The sequence below is a fragment of the Eucyclogobius newberryi genome, unplaced genomic scaffold, assembly GCF_026437365.1.
Source record: "Eucyclogobius newberryi isolate DKJ021-1_F unplaced genomic scaffold, fEucNew1.0.hap1 SCAF_14, whole genome shotgun sequence".
Lineage (NCBI taxonomy): Eukaryota > Metazoa > Chordata > Actinopteri > Gobiiformes > Gobiidae > Eucyclogobius > Eucyclogobius newberryi.
This window is the reverse complement of record NW_027315768.1, coordinates 22,170,519-22,193,718: the sequence shown is the minus strand read 5'-3', so window position 1 is coordinate 22,193,718 and position 23,200 is coordinate 22,170,519. Positions and strand designations below refer to the sequence as shown.

The window sequence follows — 23,200 nt, the reverse complement described above, 5'->3', positions numbered from 1 at the left end:
CACAAAAAAATTGTGTGTGTGGGGGGGGGGGGGGGGGGGTCGTATACGAAATAAATACTCTGACTAGAAGTAGAATGGTAACTTTACACACACTCTTCCCCTATACATACATCCGTGGCTACCATCGCACTGCAATAGATATTCTTTAAATTGTGTGCTATTTTTTCACTCATCAACAGTATTTTGGAAGATGCACATCTTCCTGTGCTTCTGGCGTCACTCAGAGCATTCTTCTGTGGACCTCTTTGGCACTGGCCTCTAATCTTCCGCCCTCATCCTCCGGACCCGCGCATCCTCCCGTCATCCACGTTAATCCTCTTTAAAGACTGGTCCCGTTAAACCGTGCGTGGACCTTCTCCACTAGGGCGCGTCTCTCTTGTGAAACTCCCCACCGGAAGTGCCCTCCGTGGCTCTGCGCGCGCTTGACGTCTCTGCGAGTGCGGCGCTGGGATCAGTGTGGCTGTGGCAGTGAAGGGGGAAAAACGGGGAAAACTGGGAACCAGGGACAGAGGGGACTCGGCTGTGACCGGGACTGAACCGACAGGCACCCCGACACAGCGCTGCCCTTTCCCGGGGTGGGATTTTACCTCCCCGTCGCTTGACTTCGGATTCCCAGCTGTTGACTGCGGCTTTTCGCCTGGAACCTCCCGGGTCCGCGCTGTAAGTAGCACACTCCGCTCACCTCAACGCATCCCTAGCCCACATTCACCCTTGCGTCTGTCTCGGGTCGTTGTTCTCTCTCTACGGGACGTGTGTTTCATGTGGCACACGCTTCTTTTTCCAACACGCTCGGTTTGTGCGTAAAAACAATGCGCAAATCCTGCAATTAGCATCCTCCGTTTGCAACAGACGCCAATTAAATCCCGTTGGATGCTGATGTGTAGCCTATGCAGAGAAAGGGGAGGTGGTGCGTGGTGAGGGGGGGTCACCCGAAACGACCGGAGATAAATGCGCCGCTTACGTTTTTGTGACGCTGTGGACGGGCTGTTCAGCCAGTGCACGGGGCAGGTCAGTGTTATCTTTGCACGGGGAAGGGCTCTCCGGGGCCTCGGGGGAGCTACGTTTCCGCGGCCTGGGTGCAGCAGCAGCAGCAGCAGCAGCAGTGGCGGCGGCTCACGGCGCCCTTTCAACCACCGGGATATTTGCGTTTTTTCTTTTTTAAACTGCTGCAGCTTCGGAGGCCAAGCGTGCTGAGCTGACACGAGCAAGGCGTGGCATTCATATAGCGTTACACACGTATGGGCGTGTCCACAGCAGCTGCCACACAAGTCACTTTCACATGCATTACACTGTGTGTGTGTGTGTTGCATTTGTGTGTGTGTGTTGCAGTTGTGTGTGTGTTGCATTTGTGTGTGTTGCATTTGTGTGTGTGTGTTGCATTTGTGTGTGTGTGTGTTGCATTTGTGTGTTGCATTTGTGTGTGTGTGTGTGTGTGTGTTGCATTTGTGTGTGTGTGTTGCATTTGTGTGTGTGTGTTGCATTTGTGTGTGTGTGTGTTGCATTTGTGTGTTGCATTTGTGTGTGTTGCGTGTGATGCATTTGTGTGTGTTGCGTGTGATGCATTTGTGTGTGTTGCGTGTGATGCATTTGTGTGTGTTGCGTGTGATGCATTTGTGTGTGTTGCGTGTGATGCATTTGTGTGTGTTGCGTGTTGTGCGTGTGATGCATTTGTGTGTGTGTTTGTGTGTGTGTGTGTTGCATTTGTGTGTGTGATGCATTTAAGATTCAGCATCCTCAGCATCACACGTCCAGCTCCTGACGACTGCTTGTCACTGTGGATCACAATAAGTAACGCTCCCTGTGGTTAAAGTCAGCATTATAGCAACAACTCCAGTGGTTTCAATGTGTATTTTCGTTCATATTTCAACCACAGAGTCTCATGGTTTTGTCTGGAGGAGTGTCTGACTTTAGGCCGTAACCAGTCGTTGTAAAAAAAGCAAGTTTGCTGGTGGTAAAAAAGATAAATGTGCAGGGATGATGAACAGTTGTGGCCCTTATAAAGTCTGGCCTGTCCAACACAAAGTCACATTTAATTCGATTGTATTAAACTGAGATGAGAGATGGGTGTTCAATAGTTTTTTTTTTGGGACACATTTTGTATACGAGTGTTTTTTGTTTAGTTTTGTCCTGTATCTGTGTCTGTTAATTCATTGCTGCATTGGTTCTTGGACGGGGAGGGCATCAAGACTGTCCCTTTTGTAAATCGTAGCCAGCTCTACCACCGTAAATCTGCATGGACAATTAAACCCCCCCAATGACTTTACTGTTGCTAGGCCCATCACAGCTAAAGTTTAATTCTGCCTGACGGATTTGAGACATTTCTACGACTCAAATGCAGCAAAATGGAGCAGCGATCTGAACATTGCAGTAGCGTAGTGGGTTTACTGGAGTATGAAAATCCCCCCATTGCCCTACTTGTGCTCTCCACCAGTGAGTCTTTGCTCCGCATCTGCAGGGTCTGGAGTCTGCGCCGGTTTCCCTGGCAACTTCACGCAAATGAGAGCTATCTGAGTCATTATTGTAGCGACAAGGTGTTGAAAATGATATTTGACAGATGTGAGAAGCACAGGAGCAACATTGCACTCAGAGTAGGGCTGCGTGCAACTATTCAGGTTTCAATCAAGATTCAGTCATTTCTAATTGTCAATTGTCAGCTTTGGGTCTTTTTAATCGGTCTACATTCAATCAATTAACAATTTGTGTTGTTATCTCCAGAATATTAATACTGAAGACATTTTTGTTTGTGAAAAATTGTGATAAACTAAAAAAATCTCTTGTGTATTTCAAACATGTCAGATGTCACACACAAAAATAAAATACTATTTATACCTTCTCCAAAACAGACAATCTTGAATGATCTACACAAACATAAATTAATCATTAGTGTCTAGTCTGTAGTAGTTTTCCCAATCCTCAAATACACAACATTATACACACAAAAAGAGAAGAGTTCTTTTGTGGCAATATGGTCTATTACAATAATGCAATTTAATCATAATGTTGTATAAACTCTTCATTCTCTGTCAGTGAAAACCTCTAAAAACCTCAGTGTGTGTTGTGCTACAGTGTTCACATCTGTAAAAACCTCAGCGTGTGTTGTGCTACAGTGTTCACATCTGTAAAAACCTCAGTGTGTGTTGTGCTACAGTGTTCACATCTGTAAAAACCTCAGCGTGTGTTGTGCTACAGTGTTCACATCTGTAAAAACCTCAGTGTGTGTTGTGCTACAGTGTTCACATCTATAAAAACCTCAGCGTGTGTTGTGCTACAGTGTTCACATCTGTAAAAACCTCAGTGTGTGTTGTGCTACAGTGTTCACATCTGTAAAAACCTCAGTGTGTGTTGTGCTACAGTGTTCACATCTGTAAAAACCTCAGCGTGTGTTGTGCTACAGTGTTCACATCTGTACAAACCTCAGCGTGTGTTGTGCTACAGTGTTCACATCTGTAAAAACCTCAGTGTGTGTTGTGCTACAGTGTTCACATCTGTAAAAACCTCAGTGTGTGTTGTGCTACAGTGTTCACATCTGTACAAACCTCAGTGTGTGTTGTGCTACAGTGTTCACATCTGTACAAACCTCAGCGTGTGTTGTGCTACAGTGTTCACATCTGTAAAAACCTCAGCGTGTGTTGTGCTACAGTGTTCACATCTGTAAAAACCTCAGCGTGTGTTGTGCTACAGTGTTCACATCTGTAAAAACCTCAGCGTGTGTTGTGCTACAGTGTTCACATCTGTAAAAACCTCAGTGTGTGTTGTGCTACAGTGTTCACATCTGTAAAAACCTCAGTGTGTGTTGTGCTACAGTGTTCACATCTGTAAAAACCTCAGCGTGTGTTGTGCTACAGTGTTCACATCTGTAAAAACCTCAGCGTGTGTTGTGCTACAGTGTTCACATCTGTACAAACCTCAGCGTGTGTTGTGCTACAGTGTTCACATCTGTACAAACCTCAGTGTGTGTTGTGCTACAGTGTTCACATCTGTACAAACCTCAGCGTGTGTTGTGCTACAGTGTTCACATCTGTAAAAACCTCAGCGTGTGTTGTGCTACAGTGTTCACATCTGTAAAAACCTCAGCGTGTGTTGTGCTACAGTGTTCACATCTGTAAAAACCTCAGCGTGTGTTGTGCTACAGTGTTCACATCTGTAAAAACCTCAGTGTGTGTTGTGCTACAGTGTTCACATCTGTAAAAACCTCAGTGTGTGTTGTGCTACAGTGTTCACATCTGTAAAAACCTCAGCGTGTGTTGTGCTACAGTGTTCACATCTGTAAAAACCTCAGCGTGTGTTGTGCTACAGTGTTCACATCTGTACAAACCTCAGCGTGTGTTGTGCTACAGTGTTCACATCTGTAAAAACCTCAGTGTGTGTTGTGCTACAGTGTTCACATCTGTAAAAACCTCAGTGTGTGTTGTGCTACAGTGTTCACATCTGTAAAAACCTCAGCGTGTGTTGTGCTACAGTGTTCACATCTGTAAAAACCTCAGCGTGTGTTGTGCTACAGTGTTCACATCTGTACAAACCTCAGCGTGTGTTGTGCTACAGTGTTCACATCTGTACAAACCTCAGTGTGTGTTGTGCTACAGTGTTCACATCTGTACAAACCTCAGCGTGTGTTGTGCTACAGTGTTCACATCTGTAAAAACCTCAGCGTGTGTTGTGCTACAGTGTTCACATCTGTAAAAACCTCAGCGTGTGTTGTGCTACAGTGTTCACATCTGTAAAAACCTCAGCGTGTGTTGTGCTACAGTGTTCACATCTGTAAAAACCTCAGTGTGTGTTGTGCTACAGTGTTCACATCTGTAAAAACCTCAGTGTGTGTTGTGCTACAGTGTTCACATCTGTAAAAACCTCAGCGTGTGTTGTGCTACAGTGTTCACATCTGTAAAAACCTCAGCGTGTGTTGTGCTACAGTGTTCACATCTGTACAAACCTCAGCGTGTGTTGTGCTACAGTGTTCACATCTGTAAAAACCTCAGTGTGTGTTGTGCTACAGTGTTCACATCTGTAAAAACCTCAGCGTGTGTTGTGCTACAGTGTTCACATCTGTAAAAACCTCAGTGTGTGTTGTGCTACAGTGTTCACATCTGTAAAAACCTCAGCGTGTGTTGTGCTACAGTGTTCACATCTGTAAAAACCTCAGCGTGTGTTGTGCTACAGTGTTCACATCTGTAAAAACCTCAGTGTGTGTTGTGCTACAGTGTTCACATCTGTAAAAACCTCAGCGTGTGTTGTGCTACAGTGTTCACATCTGTAAAAACCTCAGCGTGTGTTGTGCTACAGTGTTCACATCTGTAAAAACCTCAGCGTGTGTTGTGCTACAGTGTTCACATCTGTATCAGGTGCTTGAGTGCTTTAACAGCATTTTCTCACTAATAGGAAGAGTCAAGTGGGGTCGCCGTCTGATGTTGTTGTTTTGTGCTTTCGTTCCCCTTGCTTTTCTGCGTTGCACACTCCTGCCAAATATATGGTAAAGTCATCTCGAGTTCTCTCAGGAAATTCCTCCCTATTGCATTGGGAAGCCTGATGGCGAGAGCAGGCAGTGATGGAGCAGATCCGGCACAGGGACGTCCCACATCTTGATTTCTTCATTAGTCATGTAATGCTGGGCTTTTTAGCAAAACACTGTCAACAAACTGTAGTTTCCTAGTTGCTACTTTGTTTAAGCTTAAAATATAGGATAATATTGGACTTTGTTGCAAGAAAAAGTACATTTGGTTGTTGTATTTTGCTTTCACATGATTTTTTTCTTGCATAAATGGTTCTTGGGAAATAATATGTTTGGTATTTGGTAATATTTTTCATGCCGATGTGTGTGTATATATATGTATAGGGTGTGGACGGTCAATCCTCAGAGGATAGGAGGAATAGAAATGACGCATTAAAGTGCATTTGTATAACAAATGTATCGGTACTTTTTACATGACTTAGTGGGTTTTCGCTATAGAACTTATCAATTGTCATTTGAACCGCCCTGCTTATGTTCATTGTTGAAACAGCTAAAAGGTAGCACAACACAAAAGCTTCAGTCCACGCTTTCCCTCCTTCAAACACGACATTTTATTCAATTGAGTATCCAAAAAAACTGTCCTGAAACCTCTGTCTTTCATTCAATTGTAGTAAGTACCACAAAATACTACCTAACACTGTATTCAAACAATGTCACAAAATGTAAAATTTCTGATTTTGAGGGAAGAAACATGGCAATTTTGCAATTATTTCCAATTCTATGATTCAACAACAGTGAAATCCTTAATTCACTTTCATTCACATTTATTTCTCGATTACCATTACTCATGGTTTTCGACCAAATCATACTCTCTGAATGATAAAGTTAATGTGACAAAGTTAAAAACAGTTTCTGTTACGGTTTACTTTGTGTGTAGAGTGTAGCTTCTATCCCACTATTATTATCTTAGGGTTTCTTAATAATGGGGGTCTTAATAATCACAATTACTGCTTAAGGAAGATAGATATCCCTACACCTATCATTGGTACATGCATTGATAGTGTATGGCTCTGATCTATCTCCTTTACAACATGGGCACCCGAGAAGCCCCTCTTAAGTCGCAGAGGTCAAAGGTCAGAGTAGCCTTTTGGAGCCGTGGTGTGGGTCTGAAGCGCATTCTTTGCATACTCCCTGTGACGAACAAGGAAGTGTGGGAAAACACACTAAAAGGAGCTCAGTTTGGTTTGTGAAGTCATGGAAACCTTACCAACTATTTGCCTCGTTATGAAACCCCCATATCCGCCCTATACCATCAGTACTTAAAACGTATATATTCACAATGAAGGTTTTTATCTGGCTATGCACCTGCTGAAGACCAGTAAACCCATTTACACATCCTAAACCGTTATTAGTCTCATTCAAACGGTGTAAAAACTACGCACCAATAGATGATGTAAACCCTGTAACCATGTAAACCATCTAGTGCAGTTGTTTACTATTTACTACAATTTTACAAAAAGAAAATACGCTGAGGATATTTATTCCAAGTGCACATCGAGAGTCTTTTTTCTTCTTCTACTATTTAAATACATTATCATCCAAATAAGAGGTTGAAATATGATGACTGAAAGACGCAAGAGTATTCTTGATTAAAATAAGATAATATAAAATGTTGTTCTTGTTGACACTTTGATTCAATAATGTTACTTTCTTCGTTATACAAAGATAATAATTAGGATCAAAATCCAATTAGTTTATCGACTCACGATTAATTGAATAATCGTTGCAGCCAGTTGAAGCTATGAATTACCATCATCCAAATATATTATCATGTCAATACAACTCAAAACCCACACTTATATTTATTTGATTCTTTTTTAACAAATTGTTCTTCAGCCACTCCATTTCTTGTGCGAAGTGTGTTGTTTTGCTCATTTCTTCCCTCACGGCCGTGACACAACGCTCTGACGCTCTTTCTCCAGTGTCAGCAGTCTGTCTGTTGTTTAATGCCACACAGATGTAGACTCGCTCTGGCTGCTGTTCCTGCACAAACCTCATTTTAGGAAAACTTAATCTCATTACTTCTTCTGCCTCCTTTTTAAAACGTCTCTCAATTTCTCTCCTTGTTTTTTGTTCCATTGAGCTTAGTCACTCCTGCCAAAACACTTTCTTCTTTTCTTTTTGACTTTCCCCTCCGTCAGAGTTGAGTGCAGATGCAGGGGGAGTGTGCGCGGCTGGGAATCAGGACTGTCAGTCTCAAGGCGAAGGTCCGTCAGCTCTGTGCTGTAGATGCTGCTGATATCATGAAAAGATATCAGCATTCAAATTAGCATTCAAATTCAGTCCTCAAGGCGCCCTGCAGGTCAGAGGTCAGATTGAAAAGAAGATACAGAGTTACTAATCCATACTAAAACTAGATACTCATTTGAACAAGTGAAAATGTACAGTTTGCACAAGACGAGTCATGAGACAAGTTAATATTAGATAAATGACTCAGTTCACAGTGTGTCCTTAAAGTCAGTGTATTTTTATTTTGTATCTTTGCTGTCATTGCAACACTTTTTGGATTTTTTATCACGGCTTCAACTTACTCAGCGTGACATAACCTTGTTTTGCCAAATGTAAATACAAGGAAACAGTCTGTGTGCACAATCTTGTCGCAATTATATCTTGATCTTGTTTTACTTTGTCAGAACTAGTACAAGATCTTGTGATAATGATAAAGTGTTGAAAATGTCTTCTTTCCTCTAAATGTATATGAGAGAAACTCTGTATTAACTATTTTGAAATTGGGCAAAAGTTATAAAGACCAACACAAATGTAGACATAGCAATAATTCAATATTCATTACAAGCATTGGTTTTCTTAATATTAGCTACATGCGTTATGAAAGATACACTTAACAAAGATTTAAAATAGACTATATATTAACTTCTTTGCCTTTGTGTTACAACATAATTTGGCAGTTTTTGATACATGCACAGAGTCACTTTAGGCTCTTCTCTGCAGCAAGTAGTGAAAAATAAGTTAAGAGAAGAACTAAACATTAGATAACATTAATCTTTAGTAATAAGAGACTAGACAGTCCTAAGTGCACTGGCAGTAGTGAATGAAAACAACATACTTTGATAGTGCGCTTTTGAGCTTTCAATTACTACAGCTGACACAAGAAAGGGCTCCGCTAATTACACCCCACCTCCGCCAAGTGGCCTGTGATGTCCGTTAGCGACGTTACTACGACACGTGTGACTCTGCATGGATTGGCTTAAGCTTAAAGTTAAATGTAGCTCAATGTCACAAGCCTTGGAGAAACTGTCGATAGTGAAAGCCTGTTATTTCCATCCGTAATACAGAGAGCATATGTGCAGCGATGTTATGTGCGGTGGCAGTTTACACGTGTGCTAATGTTATGGCTCTGAGGAATCGTACCCGGGCTACTGTTTTTCTGTGCCTCCCGCTCTGTAATATTTGAAAACACACACACACACACGAGAACTGGAACCGTCCCAAAACCGCAGTTACCTCCCCGTGTGCCGGCTGAGCTTCGGTGGATATGGAAACTATTTGAGCCTTCGCTGTCTGTCTTTTTACCTCAGCTCGAATCAAAACAGCGGCGTTGAGGAGTGATGGTGCACTTTGGAGCGTAAAGAGGAGGCGGGGGCGGGGGGGGATCAGCTGGAGCGGGAACGGCACTTTCCAACGTCTACCGTGAAAAATGTAACATAAAAAAAAAAAAATTATGTCCGCAACCACATCGAATCTGCATGACACGCCATGGGAATTGCCAGTTTCAATGCTCCGACAACTTTGAAAGCTTGGTGGATGGAAAGTGAGGAAAATGCACGTCATTAGTAACTGTGTAGGTGTATGAACGGTCCACCCTAAGTCATATTTGGCTTTTGGGGATGTGTGCCTGTTAACCCCAGTTCTGGTTTGTCTCATTTTGGGTCACAGGAAAAGCCTAAAGCTAGTTTTGCAAGCGGCCTCTACTTGAAGGAAACTGTAAAACATCAGACAAGACCCCGACAGTGTCCAAAAGAGCTGCATATTCTGTTTGTGATTAGTGAAAACGCTGAATGTGCTGCAAAGGACACAAATAAACGTGTTTCTGAATGGACCACTTGAAAGAACGGGATGGTAGATTCCTTTTGTCTTTTAAGGTTCTTCCCGTTGTGTCATGAAGCAATGTCATGATGGTAAATAATCTGTGTAAAATTAGGTATATCAACCTAAATCTCCCTTAGTTTAGCTTTTAAATGTCTTCTTAAGCAAACATTTGAAAATCTAAGATGAGCAGCAAACTAACGATCATTTTAGTAGTCAACTAGTCAAAGGGATTATTTCTATTGTACATTGAGATTTTAAAATACATTTTTTAGCCAAATATAGGTTGAAATATGCTGACTTTGGCTTCTAGATGGGGAAATATTTATGAATAAGTGTTTGTGGTATGTGTTTTAAAATCTGTATAGTCCAGAAAATGATGACGGTTATCAAAATACAATCACAAACATTTGAATTAACAATAGTCTGCTAGTGATGTTTATTTAATTGTCACAGCTTTGTAAAAAAATTCAAACCTCATAGCTACTGTATATAAATGCCATATTTTTGCTGATAGGCACAGACTCCCTACCACAAGCGTGTAATGGCAGTTATTACTATTTCTCTGTAGCCATTTTTAAGACTGGCAGAATGAGCTAATGTCTTAATTTTTTCTGCAAGCGTTGCCTGGCTCAGTTATTCCTATGTTCATGATCCAGCCAATGGACCATGGGTGTCTTAACCTCCCCTGTCAGGTTGTCCCATGGAAAAAAACACACACCCTCTCAATCATCTGTTACTTTTTAGAGCACAAGGCCACTTCTTTTAGTTAGTGTTTCCGATTTCCATGTTTTTTAAGTGTTGTTTTGGCCATAAAGAGCAGAAAACTTGTTTGAACTGGATGCACACTAATGGTTTAGTAGCTGAGTCAGACTCCGTCACCTCTCCTTCTCTCTGTCATTACATGATTAACTCCATACCTCTGTGTAAATATGGGGTATTTCTATGTGGCCCCTGTGTGTCTCAGCATGTTGTACTTTTCTTGCTCTGCCAAGTCATTTTCACAGCCTTAAGCTATGTTCAGTTTTATATGGCCACTACAGGGAAAATTAATAACATTCAACCACGAGTCAGAAAACACACCTGGTACATACAAAGTGGGACTTGGATTATTTGCTCACTGTGTTGCCGGGTGACGTTGGTTCCTACCACAGTTGTAGATCCTGGCAGAACTCGTTTCAACTGCGGACTGAAGGAAAGAAACATTTGGAAAATCTTTGAACACAGGGAGGCGGTTAGTTTAGGTGTCTTTGTGTGGTGAAGGGAAATGTTTATTAAGAGCTCAAAATAACGTGTTGAAGTACATACAATCTGCCTGACTCAAGAGAAGTAAAGTGTGTAGCTTATACTTCTACTGCATTGGATACATGTAATTGAGTATTATATCAAATGGTTGTATCAAATTAATTATTTTGTGTTGGTGTTAAGCCCTCTGCTGTTGGTGATGAATAAAACTGAACTCGGTTTTGATGCAATTATTTGAAAATATTTTGTACTTAGAAGTTCTCATGTCTTTATAAAAGTGTTTATAGTTATACATATAGCTTTATATGAATAAAGTGTTATGTTGTGTATGTGTGTGTGTTTTAGAATCTGTATAGTCCAGATAAAGATTGCAATTGTCAAAATACACAAACAAACATTTTAATTGTAGTCGATTAGTCATTATTATTCCAAATAATTGTCCCAGTCATGTAACAATTCTCTCAAAATTCAAACACAACGACAAAGTTCTGTTTGTTCTGTTCTGTCTGTTCTGTTTTCAGACAAGACAACCCACATGGCCCAGTATGAAAGTGCTATGTGTCTGAATGATTGGTGCTGGTCAGAGGGTACAGGCCATACAGCGCAACAACTACAAATAAATATCTGACCATATAAATGTACAAAAGAGTAGAAAGAGATGGCTAATGCACTTGATCAGTTCAACCCAGTGGCTCTCTGACCTTGTTCCAGTCCAAGGCACTGCTGTGTTGAAGCAGTAAAGCTCAGGGCAGTGATTCTTCCTGACAGCTCTGCAGTGCCCGCTCCACTGCAGCACTGAGCCTGCGCGTGCCTGCTCAGGATTTGCATGTTTCTGATCAGCCGCATCTCCGTGTGATGCTGGGGTTCAAAGGCTTCTTATGTCTAGCTTCACAGACAAACTGCTAATCTGAAATGCAGAGATTTTCTGCAAGACTCAACAATGTGTGGGCATTAACATCAGCTACTGGCTTTCAAACTTTTTGTTTTGCATGAACTGTCATGGTCAAAACACTTCTAAAACTATGTCAGCATTTCATGTGGTTGCATTGGTTTCAATTGTGAAAAGATTTAGTTAGGGCTGGGGCAATTCATTTATTTTTTATTTGACTTCAAGATCAAATAATTTCTATTGTCAAAGCAATGCCACGCACAATAGAAGAAAAAGCTCTGTCTAAAACTTTTGTCCCTGTGATTATTCTGAACATTCTGACTTTTCATTCATTGCCTCATAATCGTGTTCCTCTCTGTCCTTGTTCTTCATCACATCAAACAGTTTGTTTCTGTGTTAGCAGCGAGTAAGCAGCGTGTTAAATTAGCACTTCAACAGTGTGTCTTTTACTGTATTGTCCTTTGTCAAACATCCTCCGTTTCAGACGTGCAATACTTTTGAGGATCGATATTAGTCCCGAGTTGTCAGTCTCTCCAACTCTTTGTCTCGCGCTTGTGTTGTTTCATGTGGTGCTGTGTGTATGTGACGGCTGCTTCAGCGGCGATTATACGGTTTAAAAAATATATTATCATTATCATCATTATTATTGTTATTATTATTATTATTATTAATATGATAATATTAATGATTATTATTATTGTCATGCCATTCAGCATGCTAGTCCTACAGGCCAAATTCAAATAGTTAAATTGTAGCTTCAGAACCTTACTAGTCATAGTAGCCTCAAGCTAGTTTTTTTTGCAGATGACAGACAAATTACTATATTTATAGCATTGCAATTCCCCCTAGACCAATACAAGTTTTGTGATCTGCAGAAAACAACTAAAACTGACATGTGGAGCTGGCATCGTGCCCAGTAGTGTGCCCCTGGGCCTCCTTTGCCCAGACCTGACACGGGGAAGGGGGCCTGTGTGAGCAGCTATAGCCTTAGAGCAGATCAAAGCAATTCAGTTGTCGCCAAGGAAGACACGGCTATAAATACATGTACTGGCTTAACCTAAAGCAGTGCACAGGTACATAAAACTGATAAATCCACTTAAAAAATCACTATAAGTAAACGTATCTTTTTATATTTCAAAAAGAAAATTTAACCTCTCTGTGTAACCATTTTGATCTTTACGGTCTAAAACGCTGATCTTATTCCAAAAATAAAGTGATTGAATCTAAATTGATGGCGGTGATAAAAGTGTTACTGTAAAACTACGGCTTACAGTATATGACTAGCCCGAGACAGACTTTGGATGATATTCTTTCAAGACCTCGTGTGTCAGATTTCATTTCTCTGTAGGTTGCATGTCTTCTGGAGTTAACCTAAAAACCCTTATCGTCCATGAGAATGTAGAAGCAGGCTTTGAACCCCGGGGTGAGGTTGAGTGCGGTGTGCAGCAGGAGCATGCAGCAGTAATGCGAGCTGACGTCTGGCCTTGTGCAGACATGGATGTGCAGAGAGTGGCTATAGGCTCTGTGTGTGAGCGTGTGTTGGCGAGCGTGTTCGCTGGGTGAGCTGGTTACTGGGCAGAATGGTACTGTGCTGTGGCATCTTTAGCTGCAGAAGAGTCACTCGAAGAACAGTAGGTTCACATTAGACCTGAAAGCTTAAATTGCCTTTGGTTACCTTTCTTGGTGGAATGCTTTTTTCATGTTTCAAAATGTTAGGCTTTCCTTTCTTCTGTGTGAGAATAATATAAACAATTGTATTGTACATGTACTGTACGAGTCCCTGTCAAAAACATCTGTCTTTTCTGTCCAACAGAAATGTTTGGTGAAGGTTTCTTGAGGATTTGTCTTAAAAACATGAGGTCTGGTTGTCTCCTTATTTCACCCTGGTTTTTGTCTGCGGCCTTCAGCTGCTGCAGTTGTAGACTAAACTATGTACAGCCCAGAGACAGGCTGTAGGTATGTGTAAGAAGAGTGCACATATGCTACTGCACTTTACCACCCCAGGGTCACAAACAATCTCAACATGTCACTTGCAGTAATACAGTAGGTTAAGTAAGTCCATATAACAACCATTGTTCAAATGATTATTTTAAGTGAAAAGAGGTTTTCAATATACTAAACTTGAGCAAACTGGTCTCAGGCTCAGCTTTTAAAGCCTGTTACATATCGTTCTAAATAACCCTATTGTTTAACAGTTATCCGTAACTTGGTTGCAGTGGTCTCATTAGCACCAAAGTAATATCCTAGTCCCTTTGTTCTTGGTCTTGGAAATGGTCATATCCACAGATTTGGCAGGTCCTGTCCTTTTTACAACTGTAAAAAGTCCTGTTGAGCAATTATAACAGTCAATCAGCTGAAGGGTATGCCAGCGCTTGGCCATTTAAAAGTCCAAATAAACATATTAAATACTGTGTGTGCATGATTTATATTTGTATACATTGCCATTTATGCGTCTACTTATTATTACTTGTATTATAATTACAACTACTACACTAATATGTGCACGTTTTTATACTTTTCTCCCATTAGCATTTAGCATTGTTACTATGCCTCTGATTTAGGTTATGAACTTTCATAACCAGTTAGGTCTTATTGACTAATCTCCACTCATGTGCAGTAAGTTGCCACACACTTTTTTTTATTAGGAACTATTTTGAATGACGCATCTTTTTTGTTTCCTGAAATGTGTAAAGCGCTATGTCACAACCACATCAATCCCATCGACTCAGACCACATTAAAGAATGAACCATCGGAGCAGACAATAAGGCCCTTTCAGAACAACAAGCCGCTAACTGAGTATTACAGCAGTGACACAGCAAACCTGTAACTACCATTTGCTTTTGGTGATGTAATTTTGTATTGTTTTAATAGACGCTTTGATCATGGGATGTTAATCAATCACACCAGTTGGAGTTAGACATTCCTAACTTGTTGCAGGGATAAATAAAAGTGAATTGATAAGTTCTGGGCTTGCATATGGAATCACTTTGTCCATTGCATGTTAGTGGTGGATCCACCCACTGTGACTCATGAAAGTGTGGGAATTTAATTGTATAAAAAGGGACACATTTTTTCCAATACTTTTCCTGCCTCCTCCGTCTGATGGGCAATCTGGCCGTGTCATCGGCTGAAGAATTAATCATCTTTTTTCAAAGACACATGTTGCTTGTGGATACACAGTCAACTGATTGTGATGTAATACAGCCCCTGGTCCAGTGCAAATGGGGGTTTCCTCCACCACATGGACTGCTCTGTTGTCATCCCTACAAGACTGGAAGGAAGGAAACATTGTAGGATTTAGTAAACTCTTTTTTTAAGGTAAGGTTGTAAAAAAAATAATGAATACCCTGTTAATAATTGATTGAAATAGTTGAATAGTTTTGAAACTAGATAATCATTTGAGCAAGTATCAAATAGGGCTTTCCTGAAGCGTTAAAGTTAATGTTCAAGAATATTTATTATTTTTTGTTGGAAAATACTGCTTTTATTGCTTTTATTATCATTGTGATGTCTAAATCTGTTGAATAACCAGCTTTATTTTTGTATAAAAATCAAGTCTGTTTTTGCATTGAAACCACTCTAGTTATGGGGGAAATGCTTTATCCAGCTTCACTTACATTTATTTTAATTCTGTTGTTGACACAGTTGTTGTTCGCATATGTGGCCTTAGAATTTACAAAAAAATTGCCAAAACATGCATTTTTTTCTTTTGCCCAAACCTGCTAAACAACAAATGATAGCAACCACACTAAGAACACAAACTACAATATTATAAAAACTACAATATTATAAAAACAGGTGTGGTGAAATTCTCTTTGTCATCGTCTTTACTGGAAATGATTGTGCAATTGCAGGATCCAGACTGTATGAAATGCTTAGCAACAGCCTAGAGGCATAAGTACTTCATATTTTCAGCTGATGTCTTTGTACAGTGGTAGAGCAGGACTTTGTGTGTGTCGCTAAACAAAACGTTGCTTGTTGTTTCCGCCGTCAGCTCCTGATCATATGAGAGCCGCTAATGATGCAGTGTGTTTGAGTGGGACCCCATGTGACCCGCTGACATATTTATAGTGCCATGAATGAAGTCGAGGACGGCCACAGCTTTGCGTTAAAATTATTGTTTTAGTCCGACCCAGGAAGTTTAACAGACACAAGGATGGTACCAGTGTGGATGTTGTGGTCTGTCCGTTTATTTATAGATCACACATTTTCAGCAGGCTCAGCAGGGTCCAAACACACGCACACAAACCTACGCCGTAGTGCCACCTGCTGACCATGCATTTGTTGTGTTGACAGCTGCCGTTTGAAGTCCATAGCCCCTTAAGAAGACCGCTCCAAGGTGGTGTCATGGCGTCAATCTTAAAATCCGTTGCTTTGTCCCTCCTAGGCCTGTCACAATAATTACCATAGCGAATGATTGTTGAATGAATAACAGCTGGAACAATATTTTTGGGGCTCAATATTTGCTGTGTATTAAGAAAGGTTGTAGTGGTAGTTTTGCAGATTTCAACTTGTAGGTTTGAAAAAGTAACTTCTAATTATAGATACTAAATAAGTACTAGCATGGTTAATTCTGCTGTGCTCATGTTTCTTCTTTTCATTTATTTTTAAATTTGAAATAGGACAGTGCATATAAATTAGCATGATTAAGATAAGATATTCCTTTATTGTCCACACATGGGGAAATTTCATTGTTGCAACTCGGGTAGATGCAGAGGAAAAGGACTGATAAGATTGTTTTTTAAACTTCCTATAACTTAACACTAGTAAACATTAGTTAAAGCAGCAGCATAAACAGATAGCACAGGCACATTGCACAGTATGACAGCGCAAACAGGAAATACACAGAACGAAGCACACACTTTTGAATTAATGTGTCAGTGGCATGAAGTAGTTTGTATATTGTTGTTTGTTGGAATATACAGTACGGTCCTCCTTCAACATCTCACTAAATTATCTTGAGATTATTGATAATTGGCTCGAGTGCGAGGAGTCATTGTTTTCCCCTGGTTTCTTATTGTTATTGAACATTGATGTAAAGTCCCACATGGGGACATAGACGCAATCGGCCCGAAATCGGAGCTAAAATGGAGCTTGCAAGAACGATCGTCGCAACAGCAAAAAAGAAAAAACATGAAACGCTTAATCTTTGGCCTAGGCACATGAAACTTGGAACAGTGATAGTGCAGATAAACAGGAAGTCAGCCATGTTGAATCAAAGTGGCGCCGCCACGTTTGACTTTTTTTTTTTTTTTCAACATCGTACTTGTCCTAGGTTTTTCGTCCAATCAAGCTCAAAACAACACTTTTGGCATCTAAAGACATGCGTCCTCAAAAAAGGCTTATTTTCCTGTTTTTTTAAGGACAAGTCACGCCTAATGGAATAGATCTATGGAGCTCATATTTCACTCACTAATTCGTTTTTATGGTCTGATTGGAAATAATTAATACCCATGTAACAAATTTACTCTATAGCGCCCCCTACCCATTGTGTGATAAACTCAACATTGTCTGATTTGTTTGAAACTCATGGGTTATATTCTCCTCAAGATGCCATGGAAAAGTGCATTGCAGATATTGTGTATTTTTCACTATTGGCGCAATTAATGCCTTCACTTCCTCTTTTATTTTGATGGGACATTTCCTCTCGTGCCGCGGTCTTAGTATTAGCATTACCGTTAGCATTAGCATTAGCGACGGGTCTCTGTTGCTAGGTGACGGAGGTACAGGGAGAAGGGGAATAAAGTATAAAGTCTTTAGATTTTCTTCTTTAGACTTTCTTCTTTAGACTTTAGGCTTTATTCTTTAGGCTTTATTCTTTAGACTTTATTCTTTAGGCTTTATTCTTTAGACTTTATTCTTTAGACTTTATTCTTTAGACTTTATTCTTTCTGCCACAACTCGGGTATTTTTGACCCCCTGAACATCAATGAAAAGTCCCGGGTCACCAAGGCTCTCTCTTTCTCTCTGCTCAGGTCTGCGTTCAGCACAATCTTGCAATTTGTCAGACAAACTACTATTTGAATCGCAAACTACGCAATCATCAATGGTGAATTACTGAGCATCGTTCGGTATGCCGCAAAACGCAGCAGAAAATATGGACGGGCGGTCGCGCGGGAAGGCGGTCGCGCGGCTTTAATTATAGTATTGTATTTTTTTATTGCATCTTTATTATATTTTCAAAAATGTGAAATCCACGTGGCGGCTCTAATCCAGTGTTTTGAGAAAATCTGTGGATGGTAGAGATCGTTATGTGCAAAAAGACAGTGCTAACTTTGTCCCCTTTTTATACATTTATTCCTCTATGAAAACATTTTGGAATGGTACTATCCTTATAATGGACTACTTGTTAACATTTTAAAGCAGCTAAATATTTGGATTTTGGCTGCTAAAGTCCAAACAGAACAGTCCGAGGCCTGTACGGTCGCACAGTAGTCGGAGATCGACCAAAGGAAATCTGATCACGAGCAATAATAAATATTCACTGTCTGTTTGCAGATTGAATCATCTCTGGGTGAAGTGCTGGAGCTGGACTGAGCACGAGCAGACCAAAGGTAAACAGCCGACCATGCACTCGTGATTTTATATGCCTCTGACACACGCTGTGTTTATATGAGCTGCCTGGATGTAATTATAATAAAGTGTGTCGTGCAGAGGGTCAGCATTCTGCAGTTTTTATGTCAAATAAGCTGGATTTATTGTGTATTATATGCTTTTGATTGGACCACTACATTCATGTTTCATCACTGTGGTCAGATAATTAAAGTCTGTCTAGGTTTTACATGTCCCATACTGAAAATGTTAAGTTTGGGGGTTTACTAATATTGTTTAGCTGGATCTTTTGTGAATCTCCAGATGAAAGCCCACGTAATTGCGACTTTTGCAATGGTTTATTTGAGAGCCGCTTCGTACATCTCAAATTCAGTCACTTCTTCTACTTCTTTGTGTTAAACGGATTCCCAAATTTGTATGCATACCGGTACTTTTTCTCAAATGTCTGTCTCACGGGACCATTATTAGTATCTACCTCACTAAATAACAGGAAACTGGCTGAACATGAAGTGAGCTATTTTACAGACTTGAAGTAGCACAAGCTTGTGTTGAAAACCCTTTTTGACTGGGGACATTTGCAGAGCGTTTCATAAACAATCCACTCACTGAAATAGACCGATAGTGGACCTTCGATACAATGGTGTTCTTTCTGGCAGCGGTGGAGGTTCTTTCCTGTTCCATCGTGACAATGTATCGCAAACAAAAGTCACTTCCAGAACAGGTTTGGAGTCAAATCCATTACCACACAACCACGGCCCCAATAAAAACCATAATATGACTGAAACGGTTTACTCTCATCTCATTTACCCCTACAAACTGAAAGAGGCTTGACATTTAGATGCACAAACATACTTATTTTATGCCTTTCTTTCTTTCTTTCTCTGGTTATCGCAGCCAATCTAATACCTCTTTATTTTTATATTGATTTGGCTTGAATACAGTTATTTTTTGCTGGTGGTTTTCATTTCCAGGTTTAAGATTGAGACAAAAAGTTCACTGGGTTGTCACCCTGGAAAGAAGACAACTGTGCCAGATTATCAACATCGAAATTGTATCATTCATAAATCTGGCAAGGCTGACATCCCTCTCAAAAACAGTTAATATTTTTGCTGACAACAAGCAAAATCAGCAAAATCGTTATGACTGCAAGAGCTTCTGCTGTTGCTCAACTCAAAATAACTGTCAGGGGAAGAATATGAGTAAAACCTATGACACTGCCTTGATTTAACGCAGATTTTCTATTAAATGTTTATACAACCATTTTGCCTCAAATCTGGACTCGGAATACATTCAGAGCAGACAGATGTTTATATGGGCTTTAGTTTTGACCACAGAGTCCAAGTCAAATTTAGCACTGCTTTTGTAATGCTCGCACTGCCATTGTCTGTTTTATTGTGAGCCTTTCCACGTTTTTGCAGCGATGTTTTTTCCTTCGGATCGTCTTGGAAAATCTAGCACATGTGGCGCGCTAAAATTGTATTTACCCTTCGGCTGTTTGGAGATTTGAGGTCAACCTAAATAACAGTATAGCGTATCAGATTTGTGACTACTGCATTCCAAATAGCCTCATTCGACCCTATGAACTACCAAACACATTATTTATTTAATTTATATATGTTTATCATTATGTCATAAACAACACAATGTAATACAAAAGACAATACACATCTTACATTTTAAAACAAGGCAAAGATGGTTACACATCTGACCTCTGATTTAAAAGTCTTTGAGTTCTCGTTTGAAAAGGGCCGTTGTTTCTTTGTCGTTTCAGTTCTACAGGTAAAGCTGATTGTCCAAAAGTAGTCTCACATCTCGGGACTCTCCAGTTTCCACTCTGGACTCTGGTGACTGATCCGACTGCCCTGAGAGGAACTATCTTCTATTTTCTATCACCATATCTTTGTGTTTTATCGCATACTATCGACCAGATCTAGGTATAATTATATTTTGGACATTTCAAATTGCATTTCAAATTGACTTGTTTAAAATACAAGTCAATTACATATTTACTTCCAGGTTGAAAACTGATGCTACCCTTTTCCATCTGCACATTTACGATATGTCACCGTAAAGCTGCCACAAAAGGTGCCACGTGCCGTCGGTCTGACTATGGGGAGTTGCAGTTCACGATAGGGAGCAGCAGATTTTTTTTTTGCCTTTCCTTTATGCCAAAATGGCTACGCAACGCTGCAGAATCCTGCGTGTGTCACTGTTTAAGACAATAAAATTGCAGAACAAAGTAAGTACAGGCAGTGGGCGTGTATTGGTGGGGAATCTGGAGAGCAGTGAAACGGAGACATCAAAACAATGGCGTCTTGTTCACAGGAGAATAAAGATTACCCAAACATGCATGAAGCACTCAAAATACAACTTTGAGTGGTTTAATGTGAAGGGAAAACAATCGTGAGATAGTTAAAGCCTCCTAAAAGTTGACTTTCCATGATAGATCTCCTTTAATGTCCTACATCTCCATGGAACAGGTGACCTCAAAAGTGACACAATACAGCTTTAGTTCTACCTTCATCATCGTGTTAGGGATATCTGAAACCTATTCCAGAGACATTTTTTGGGTTGTTACGTCAGTGGCGTGAAGTAATTTCAATATTATCTTTAATCATGGTATTTTCTGTTGCAACATTCAGGTATTGCGCTTCAAAACATGTACTTGAGACCAGTCAGATGTGCAGGGCTAATAACTGTAACTCTTCAGCTCAGCTAAAACATACTGAACGATCGGAGGGAGATGCCAAAGAGTACATGCAAACTCCCTCTAGTATTCAGCCACGGCCAAACCTCTCGGCCCACAGTATGAAGCTGCGGTGCACAGTCATCCCTATGTATTTAAGACGCTCGTCATCTTGTTTTTACGCAACAGCCGGAAGCGGTCTGGGTAAAAATAGTGGAAAGTGACACGATACTCTTGGTTGGTTGCACTTGCTCCATGATGGATTGGGCTCAGGAAAGTTTGGGCTGTCTCTCTCAAAAGACTGAATAGCTGCAGGCTCGAGTCATTGTCCACAGTGGTCTGTGTGTGTCTTCTCCTCTCTCTGATCTACACAACCCCACTCTCATATGTCCAGATTTAGGGATTTTCCCCGTGACCTCCTTTTTAGCCTAAGGGGAAGGCTTTGGCCCTGTAAACTTCTAATATTATGTCTCTAGAAGGTACACAACTAATATTAACTAGGGATGAAATATAAATGTCTGAATGCAAAAGTTGTGCTTTTGGAGCACAGATTGTATTTAAATTACTTAATTTTGCTTCTAAATTAGTTTTGAGTTCCTATTGATTATATTGTGACCTGAATAATCATAATTATCGATTCATCTTGACATCCCTACTTATAACTTTTAAATGTTAAGTTGAAACATTAACACTATATACAATTAGTGCACCCTTACTACTACTACTATTACTACTACTACTACTACTACTACTACTACTACTTTTACTATATTTACACTACTATCACGTCTACTTTTGCTCTTGCTACTCCACCTGCTACTGCTAATAATAATATTAATAATGTCAGTTTTTAATTTGAACATGAACGTCAAAGTGCTACAGAGACGTCAAACATTAAAAACGACATACCATAACAGCTCAAAAAGAATATAAAAAGATAAAAGCATAACAAACATTTGCTAGTACTGTGCCACATATCACCAAAATGGGGTGTGAAAGGGGAGGGGTTTTACATATTAATGTCTGTTTTGGTAAGGATCATACCCAAGTCTATAAAAACAATGTGGTTATAGGCAGTTATGTAGGAGTAGCTTGTGGGTTTTGGCAACATACAGGCAAAAGCACAGTGTATGATGAAGTGATGAATGGTGAGGAACATTACAAAACTAATGCGTGTTGAATGCATGAAAGAAATCTCTATTGTTGTTGTGAAAGCGTGGCTGATTATTTCTTTAGTCTAGTTCCTCCACAATGCAGTCTTTACACTTGAAATGAGTGAGTGTTGAATTGTCTGTTTGTTAACGGTAGAATTTGTCACACACACAATTCAATTCTACTTTTAGCCTAGAATGTTACACAGTATTGCAATAATAAAAGTGAATAAATACAAGTTATGCACATTTGTTACCAGATAAACATTCTGAGCAAGGAAAGGAGACCTTTTCTAGTGGTTGACTCCCCACCAAAAAAGTGACATACTGCACCTTTAATCTGACATTTTCTTGGCAAAACAGAAGTATAATTTATACACCTTCACTGCACATCTGGTTGCTCGTGTGAAGCGTGCTCGCTAACCTTCTGTGTCCAATCCACACGCCATAAATAAATAAATCCGATTCCACACTACGTTCTTCTTCCACATGGGCAGTTTTGAATGCCTCATAACATTTGAATCAACGTTTCGGGCGGCTTGTCTTTGAGGAAATGCTTGTGGCCAACTGGGAGTTTATTGTTGTGGCATGCACTGTATCCATCCACTGTATCAGTACTCTGCAGCTAAATCTATTTACTTATGCTGAGATCAACTTCCTGCTGCCTCCTCTTTGTTTCTGTGCGGCAGAAATAGCTCTTGTTTGTTCTGGGACTAAATGTGGAATAGAGCAGCGAGTTTGGGTCAGTGTCGAGTTGCACAGGGCCAGCTGTTGTACCTGAGAGTCTGCATGCTCTGGGCCTCTGGGAGTACATGACATGCACAGACAAAGGAGGGCAGAATGAGGACACGAGGCACTATATAGTATATCATTGTGTCAAAATATCACTCACTCGATCGATGGAGTCGCTGTTGAACATTTGTAGTCGACTCATTATTTTATTTTGAAGGATTTATGTGGACCCTATCAAAAAGGAGAAGACATTGAGTGAGTTAAAGATTATGGAGAGACTCGTGAGTTTAAGATGACTTTTTACATATAAATATTGTTGTATATTGTTCTGTATAAATAGTTGTTTTTGCCCGTGTCGTTTTAGTCTTGTGAGTGCAGTTTTGGTTTTAAACTT

The 23,200-nt window shown here is 40.2% G+C and overlaps 1 protein-coding gene across 2 annotated transcripts in view; it reads left to right on the top strand.

Annotated features, from left to right (window-relative positions):
- Positions 1–411: 411 nt before the first annotated feature.
- The window catches only part of raph1a (Ras association (RalGDS/AF-6) and pleckstrin homology domains 1a), a 55,432-nt gene continuing 32,643 nt past the window's right edge, over positions 412–23,200 (top strand). For both annotated transcript variants that reach the window (XM_072445008.1, XM_072445007.1), the window contains exons 1-2: positions 412–660; positions 18,184–18,239. The gene's annotated coding sequence lies outside the window, so the exon portion shown is untranslated. The remainder of the gene's footprint in view (positions 661–18,183; positions 18,240–23,200) is intronic.